Source organism: Danio rerio, chromosome 7 (assembly GCF_052040795.2).
Source record: "Danio rerio strain M-AB ecotype USA chromosome 7, GRCz13ab, whole genome shotgun sequence".
In the NCBI taxonomy this organism is placed as follows: domain Eukaryota; kingdom Metazoa; phylum Chordata; class Actinopteri; order Cypriniformes; family Danionidae; genus Danio; species Danio rerio.
The window spans coordinates 47,850,233-47,858,903 of NC_141027.1; the positions used below are offsets into that span (position 1 = coordinate 47,850,233).

Below are 8,671 nucleotides of genomic sequence, written 5' to 3' on the forward strand. Positions count from 1 at the left end.
TACAGTCCGGTCTGCGCATGTGCAGACACCTTTTTTTTCCGAAGGCGCCAAGGCGGGGATATTGAACGTGATGCACTCGTTAGAATGCTGCATCCAGCTCTGCATTTTCGGTAAGTAAGCAATATATAATCATTGGTGTGTTATATTTGTTACTTAAACAGGTTTACACTTTTAAACATTTTATAGAAAAAAAATGTGTTTAGCTAATGCTAAGTTGGTATGTTTTTATAAAAAAAATTCTTAAAATTAAATTAAATTAAAGGTTTCAGCGATTAGCTTAACCACGTGAGTTGTGTAAGGTTAGTAAATTAACTTAGCTTAAGTGTTAAATGCTTGGTGAATTCAGTGTTTGTCTTGATTATTTATTAGTTTGTGGAAGCCGAATAAAAGCAAAACAGTTTTACGAATGTTAACGTTAATTGTAGCAGCACCTTCCTTGCTGTCTAGGCTTGTACGTTACGTTAGACTGGCCAAGCCTAACATTACATAACGTTATTCCTGACTGGCTGTAAGCATTTCTTCTAATCTTGTCAATGTGTTAACATTAGGACAAAATAGACCTGTGAAATCATGTTGGTAAAAGGTGGTTAATGTGCACTGATGGCAAGAATTTTTGTTTCTACATAATCATAATGGCAGGCCTAATTTACGTTGGGTACCTGAATTTATCGTTTCTTTAAAAGTTTTTTTTTTTTTTTTTTTACACCTGTAGACCCGCCCCTACTCTGTCGCTGACTGGCTCCGACAGACCGTGACGTCGCTCCACTTGCGCAAACCTAACCAACAATTGCAACGAACACTAGCCAATCAGAGGCAGGTCTTCGCGGAATGCTGGTAGGAAAAAAAAACAAGCTTCTCTTTCGTGGTACCGGGTTGGGTAGCAGTCCTCGTGGATGGTATTCGACTCGCCTTATCAGCGTTTAAAACGTAAGGGTGGGGCTGAAAGTAGATGTAGTAGAAGTATGCAAATTCATAACTAAATAGCTGGAGATTTGCAGATGACACGAGAGGACCAGCTAGTACGACCACAGCCGATAGTCCAGTGAAAGACCAGTTAACCTGATGTGGTAGGCAGAAGACGACAGGGATAAGAATGTGGGTTTAGCTAGCAGGTCGATGTTGTTCAACTTTGTTTCTGCTCTAAACATAAAGACCAATTATGTTGGTACTGCATTTATTGCTCCCAATTTTAAACTAATACTTTTAGTATAGAAGTGTAACATTAAAAGTCCAAATACTAATAGAGTTAGTGATATGGCATGAAGGCAGAAAAAATAATTAATTTTAATTAAATTTACAAATTAATTAAATGTACAAAACTAAGAGCTGGCAAGTGCTCTTGACTTGTTGACTCAGTTATAATATCTCACAATGTACTTAGTAGTAGTAGGCTTGTGCACTGCATTGCAAAGAGATTTTTCTGTTTCTGATTTCACAAACAGTTTATAATAAATCGCCATATAATATGATCTGACACAATGTAAATAACCTTACACAATTATTTATTCTAAAACATTGTACAGGTGTTTATATTTCATGCATTGTTGTACAAACAATGGTAGTTAATTTAAGCAACATTGATGAGGTAAGCACATGCTTGCTCCCTGGGTTTTTACATTGCACTTTGACCCATTGTAAATATAAAATAAAAATATTATTAAGGTTTAAATAAAGATGCAGGATGTGAGGTCCAGTTTTAATTTCTTGCCATTACTCTTGATTGATAGCAATACATCTGGCTAGAACACACTGTACACCTAATATAAGAAAATTTGAATATATCTATTTAATAGCAACAAAATATCATTGTACCAATGGCTGATCACAGTGCTCTTTGTCTTCTGTTGTTTTTTTGTGTGTGTAATAGATAAATGTTGAATTCCAGCGCATAACAACCGTCCCACTTGAAACAACCTTCATGGCTCAGTTGGACAGCCATTTACCCCAGCTGACATCTATTTTCAACAAAAAGGGAGGTGTTTCTGACCAAAAACTAGCCGAACATCTGGCGATCTTGCAAGAGGTAAACATGTTTTTACATTTTAGTAGAAAATATCATACACACTGTGGAGAAACCTGAAATGTACCTGTCTAGTGCTAGCCTTGATTATTTGTAAGGGGCAAGGTTCCTAAGGCTACATCCACTCTACTACATTTTTGTTTTAAAACGGAGATCTTTTGGTACATTTTCACCTACCATGCAGACTGAACTGTCACCCTATCGCCCTACACATTCAGACCTGAAAATGAAGTCACAATACACAAACATTCTTTAGCTAAAGAAGGCAGTCCATTTACAGAATGTATCATAAAGTCATTGTGTATATATTTTTGAGGTTACCACAGGTTTGAAATATTCTACAGTTTCAAGACATTTTTTATTATTTATTGTATTTTAATAGTTGTAGTCCTTTTACACAGGCTACAAGTGACTCAATCTTATAAGGGCTGCAGTCCTCAAGGCACTTTGCATCTACCTTGGTGAGGATGATGGACATCTCATTCGGGAGTATAAGGCAAGTCATTGTAATTGCATTTATCAGTCTGATGTACTGTCTTGTATTATAAAATGTTTTAAGATCCTAATGTCACTAACCCACTAGTTAGAAGAAAATACATTTAAGGGGCACTCAACAAAAACAAACCCAATGCATAACAAAATCAATGTGTTGACACCAGAACTATGGCAGCTATAGTCCTATCACAGTCTGCATGCTGTCGTGTTTTGGGGTCTAGAGCTATTATAGTGTGGAAGCCTGCTGTTTATTTAAATCAACTAATGCAAAACTTGAAAAATTCTCACGCCACTAAAGCATGTCACTACAGAGGATCATACTGGTGTTTTTATGTTTTAGCCCATTGATGATAAATGCATTAAAGAACTCCGGTCAATTTTAACATTGAGCTCATTTTTTTGTAAATTTGGAGTGCTGTCAGTACAGAGAACCTGTTTTTTGGTCCACAGTAGTCGATTGTCGAGTTCAAGCACATAGGTTTAGTTACCTATGATCATATGCGTGATCTCGACAATCGACTACTGTGGACTTTGACCGAAAACTGGAAATAAATAAAGGTATGTGCGCTGGCTGAATTAACATCACTTTTATTCATATCTTTCACATCTGCTGCAGTCAGATTCACCCGTGTTCACTCGAAAGGAATCACTCACATGGCTGGGCATTTGTAATGACACATCAAGGATGTTAAGAGGCTAAAAGCATGTTTAAAACTTGCCCCATTGAAGTCAACAGGGTGCCAATTTTAAAAAGAGGATAACACTGTGTAGGCAACACCGTTGTTCTCTGTACTGACAGCATTCTAAATTTACAAAAAATGAGCTCAATGTTAAAATTGACCAGAGTTCTCCTTTAACATTATGAGAATATTTGTATAAAAATCAACAATTTGCTGCAGAGTTTTCAAAGCAGGTACCATTTTCTAAACACACCCTGGTGCATTCAAGAAGTCTGACATACAATAATTATTAGTAGACTCTGACAAACTTTATGTTGAGGAAATGAAATCCTGCAGAGTAAAACAACATGGATGTTGTCACAGGATGATGTACATTTGTCTGTGTCTGGACTGGAGATGTTCAGTAATTGGCTAAAACCTTTTAAACCATCAGTTTGGTTCTTGAAACAATAAGGCAGGCTTTATTAATAATTTTTCTTATTGTTCAATTAAAATACCAAAATCAACAATGTGTTAGTCCATCTCTCAATCCATTCTGACTTCTGTGTCTCTGCTCCATTTGCAGAAAATTTTGGATATTTTTCACAAAGCCATAAAAAAAAATCTGTGGTTTGTTAATTCACATGAACCTTTATTTAAACTGACAAAATATTTTCAATAGTTTTACTGACCAGTATAATTATATATTGTAAATATAAAGAAATTTTGAATTTTCAGGTCATTAAAATCTATTACATAAATTCATGTTTTTCTTATATTCTACAAATATACAGGACATTGAAGGAGACGACATCCAGAGAGACCTGCAGAATTTCACCATGGGCGTATATGTCATCAACAAGGAGGGTGGAGAAATTGGAGAACATGATGACATTGGCATTTATGTTGAAGGAGAAATTAATCTGGACAACATTGGATCTGTAGCCCAAGCATGTGCAATGATGCTGCGAGTCATCTATGTATTGAACCTGGCTTACCCCAAAGAGCTGAAATACTCTTATGAATTCATTCAAAAAGTGCTCTTGAAAATGGATGGAGAAAGGCTTTCACCCAAAAATGGGGTGATGTCTGCGCCATTAAGGCATTGCATAAGAAGAGGACACAAAGAGATGACGTCATTAAAAGAGCTCCAGTCAAAGTTCAAACAATGGAGAACCATGTGTAAAACATGGAATTATTACAATTCTTGTTAGTTTCATGTGAGAATGTTAAAGGCTCCTCATTGCTCTACAAAGATGTGATGTTTTCATTTGACACTATTTTTATTTTTCTTAAAGAAGCTTAAGCTTCAGTGGATATTTAAGTCATGTTTCATTTTATTCAGTAAGTCTGTTTCCATATTGATACACCAACTTTTTTCACCTCAGCCAAACATAAAATCTATTTTGTTATATAACATTCTTTTTTTTTATTACAGTATTTTTTAATGTAACTGCATTTTTTTGTAATTTCAGCATCAGGTCCTCAGTGTGCACTGTGTAGGACAGTACTATAGTATTTTTTGTTCTGTATAGTACTGGTGTATTTTGTTACTTGTATATGTTGTGTTGTGTGTTGAAAGGCTTTCCTCCAAAGTTCTCCTGTGTGTATATGTATACAGCTACTATTGTGAACAATTAAAGCTGTACTAAGGATGTTTTGGAATATTGACTCAATGTAAGTTTGCAGTTAAATATAATCTCATACAAGTTATTCAGTGTTTGCTGTCTTCCAGCTAATCTGGTTTACTTGTTTTGTTTTTGTTACGAATGGTACAATGTATTTTATGTTAATGGATGATACTACTGCATTTTGTTATAAGAGCAATTTGAGAAATGGTGACTGAGTTACATTACTGAGACTCTTGTTTGGGAGATTACTGAGTCACATTACTGCCATTCTTTGAGAGCAAAAATATCTCTTAGATCACAAAAATAAAGTTAGAGTTGAAAATATTGGGTTTGCTTTATTTGTCTGAATATTAATAAAAGATACAATAAAAAAATATTGGATTAAAATTAATTTTAATATGTAGAAATTAAACGATTAAATTGATCTGGTTGCACAATTAATTTGAGTTAATTCTACTCAAAATAGTTAAGCTAAAATTATGAATATAATTAATCTGAAATTACTGAAAGAGATAAATAAACTCAATGTATAATATATAAGTAGAACCACTTTATAAAATATAAGTAAACTCAACTTATAAAATATAAATTCACTTAACTTAAAAAATATATCTGGATTTAGATAAATTTATTTCGTGCAACCCCTTGACGTAATAAAATTAAGTAAATTCAACATAACATTTTTTTCAGTGTGGATGGATAAACATTACAGCGGTTATTGATAAAAGATTGGATTTCCCAGGAATATCTGGGTTGAATTTCCTTTTAAATAAACAACATCAAAGCTGCATGCGAGTATGCTTACTTCCCTACAGTATATGGGTAATATATGAGTAATAACAGTACAGTATAACAGTAAAAGTCATCATTGGGTAAACTTATTGAGCAGTGAATGGGAGAGTACAATATATTTAACAATCCTATTTGCTGAAAAAGTAAAAGAAAATCTCATCGATGGTGTTATCAAGACTTTCCGAAAAAGAAAAAGAAAAAATATGTATATATAATATATATATATATATATACATACAATTGAAGTCAGATTTATTAGCCCCCCTTTGATTTTGTTTTTCTTTTTTAAATGTTTAATAAAATGATGTATAACAGAGCAAGGAAATTTTCACAGTATGTCTGATAATATTTTTGCTTCTGGAGAAAGTCTTGTTTTATTTCGGCTAGAATAAAAGCAGTTTTAATTTTTTTTAAACACCATTTTAGGGACAAAATTATTAGCCCCTTTAAGATATATATTTTTCTCGATAGTCTACAGAACAAAGCATCATTATACAATAACTTGCCTAATTACCCTAACCTGCCTAGTTAACCTATTTAACCTAGTTAAGCCTTTAAATGTCACTTTAGGCTGTATAGAAGTGTCTTGAAAAATATCTACTAAAATATGATTTACTGTCATCATAGCAAAGATAAAATAAATCAGTTATCAGAAATGAGTTATTAAAACTACTTTGTTTAGAAATGTGTTGAAAAAAATCTGCTCTCCGTTAAACAGAAATCGGGGAAAAAATAAACAAGCGGTTTAATAATTCAGGGGGGCTAATAATTCTGACTTCAACTGTATATATATATATATATATATATATATATATATATATATATATATATATATATATATATATATATATATATATATATATATATATATATATATATATATATATATCACCTTTGATTATAAGGTTCTATCTTACATTTTTGTCAAAATTGAGTTATTGACATGTTCTTATTAAATGACAACTTATTTAAATTATGGGATTTATTTATAAGCTGTTTACACTTTTTTTACACTTTTATTGAAAAAAGAAATGTCACACACATACTGTTTGCTAGGAAATGCAACAACTTTAAAGCTACCTAAATGACCTCCTACTTCAGATTGTATATATCTACTAGCCATGAAAGAAAATGATGGGGGGAAATAATGATAAAACATAGTTACCCAAAATTAACCTTTTCTTGCTAATATAAAAATATATTAAATCTACCTCTAAAAAAAAACAAAGCTAACTGAATCTGAAAACAAAAAGTCAAAACCAAATAAAAACTAAAACTAATGAAAACTCCAAAAGTATTTTAACGTTGATATGTAATTGCTAAATCATTTTCCATGGATTTAAAAAAAAGTAATAACATTTATAAGCATTTATGAATGTATCATGTCATATTTGCGTCAAATTACAAAAAATAAAAAATAAAATAAAAAATAAATAACAGCTTATGTAAGGTGTTTCTAATGCAGCGTCTATGGGGCTGAGTGTAAATTTGACCTTATTTTCTCCTCTGGCTGCCGTCATGAGTCTCACACTATTTTCTTTTTTTTTTCTTTTTTTTTTGAAAGTCTTGATAACACCATGGTGGAGTTTTTCTTTTATTGTTTCAGCAAATAGGACTGTAGAAAATATGTTTATTGTACTCTCCTATTCATTGCGCTCTAAGTTTACCCATGATGCCTTCCACTACTTAGAAACCTGGAAATAAGAAAAGGGTATACTGTATGGCATGTAGGGAAGCAAGCATACTCTCATGCAGCTTTAATGATGTTTATTTAAAAAAAATTCAACCCAGATATTCCTGGGAAATCCAGTCATCTATCAATAACTACTGTAATGTTTATCCATGCATTCTCCCAATTTCTTACCCACAGTAAGCTATATATTGTAGCTTATAAACTTTCAATAAAAGCTTTTTCCAGGTAACATTCAAGGTTTTTTTTTTCTTTTTAGACAAACTTTGCTGTTCTTTTTTTATGTGTGAAGTTTTTAAAATTCCAGTTACATTCATTTTAAATTTCCTTACATTTACAATGTCAAATTAATGAAGTTCATAAGAAATTCTAAATTAGTTTCCAATTGTAGATTGAAAAACATCAGAATAAATATTGTAAATTATAAATAAAAGCTCAACTAAAGATAGGTTATTGTTGATTTATTTGTTTATTTTTAGACACAGAACACATCTACCAATACCAAACCATCCTCAAATTCATATAAAAATGCACTGCTTCTAACCTGCTTCTGAGGTTAGATACACAGTATTGATGGGAAGTTCGGAGCTTTAACGCGAAACAGATCTTCCTATGTTTGGACTCGTGTAGTCAGAAATCATAATTTTAGTCAGTCAAAGCATCACCATGATCTAAAAAAAAATTCGGACCCTGCTGAGATATGGATGTGTAGTTTTTTTTTTATTCATGTGTAATCAGGATATTAAAATAAATGAAAAACAACTCACCTTTCAAAGACCACCAATCGCTTCACTGAGCAACAGTCAAGGCATATTTACACATCCATATCTCAGCAGGGTCCGTCATGGCTTTGGGTCCCCTTGAAACATTTCCATTGTGTTACGTGCATATTTGCAAAAGTTGTGACCAATTTGCTGCGCGTTTCTTCGAGAGGGGTCCGGCTGCAGGCTGCACTCCGGGTGCAGATGCAATCTGAGCTGCATCCAATGCTTTTTTAATGAGCTCACCTAACCCCACCCCTTACCCTAACCCTCATAGTGTCGTCACTAGCTCCATTGAGTGTATTGTGTCTGACATTGCATCTCTGAGCAATGCAATCTCAGCTTGTACCATAACAGCTGCATCCAGATACTATTAGTTTCTTCAGTTGTTTGTGACCAAATTTCTTTTTTGCTGGTGTTTTGTGTAATTACATGTGCATTCTTAAATTGCAGCACGCTAAGCTCTCTCGGCCACCATAAAATAGAGTATAACGCAGAAAACGCAATTTAAAAATGTTCCAGTTAACTAGATATTAATTAACAGTCACATAAACATCTTGCAGTTGGTCTTGCCCTTCCATCATGTTTGTAGTTTATTTACACATTTCACCCGCATTTGTAGT

At 33.1% G+C, this 8,671-nt stretch overlaps 1 long non-coding RNA gene across 3 annotated transcripts; it reads left to right on the forward strand.

The window, feature by feature from the left end:
- LOC147843171 (uncharacterized) lies at positions 1 to 5,129 on the forward strand. 3 transcript variants are annotated; one of them, XR_015495031.1, is made up of 5 exons: positions 1 to 110; positions 713 to 834; positions 1,868 to 2,023; positions 2,422 to 2,516; positions 3,969 to 5,129. It is a non-coding gene; the product is annotated as an uncharacterized LOC147843171 (long non-coding RNA). The 3 variants fall into 3 exon arrangements; XR_015495033.1 differs by lacking the exons at positions 1 to 110; positions 713 to 834 and adding an exon at positions 856 to 1,067; XR_015495032.1 differs by lacking the exons at positions 1 to 110; positions 713 to 834 and adding an exon at positions 856 to 927.
- The last annotated feature ends 3,542 nt before the right edge of the window (positions 5,130 to 8,671 follow it).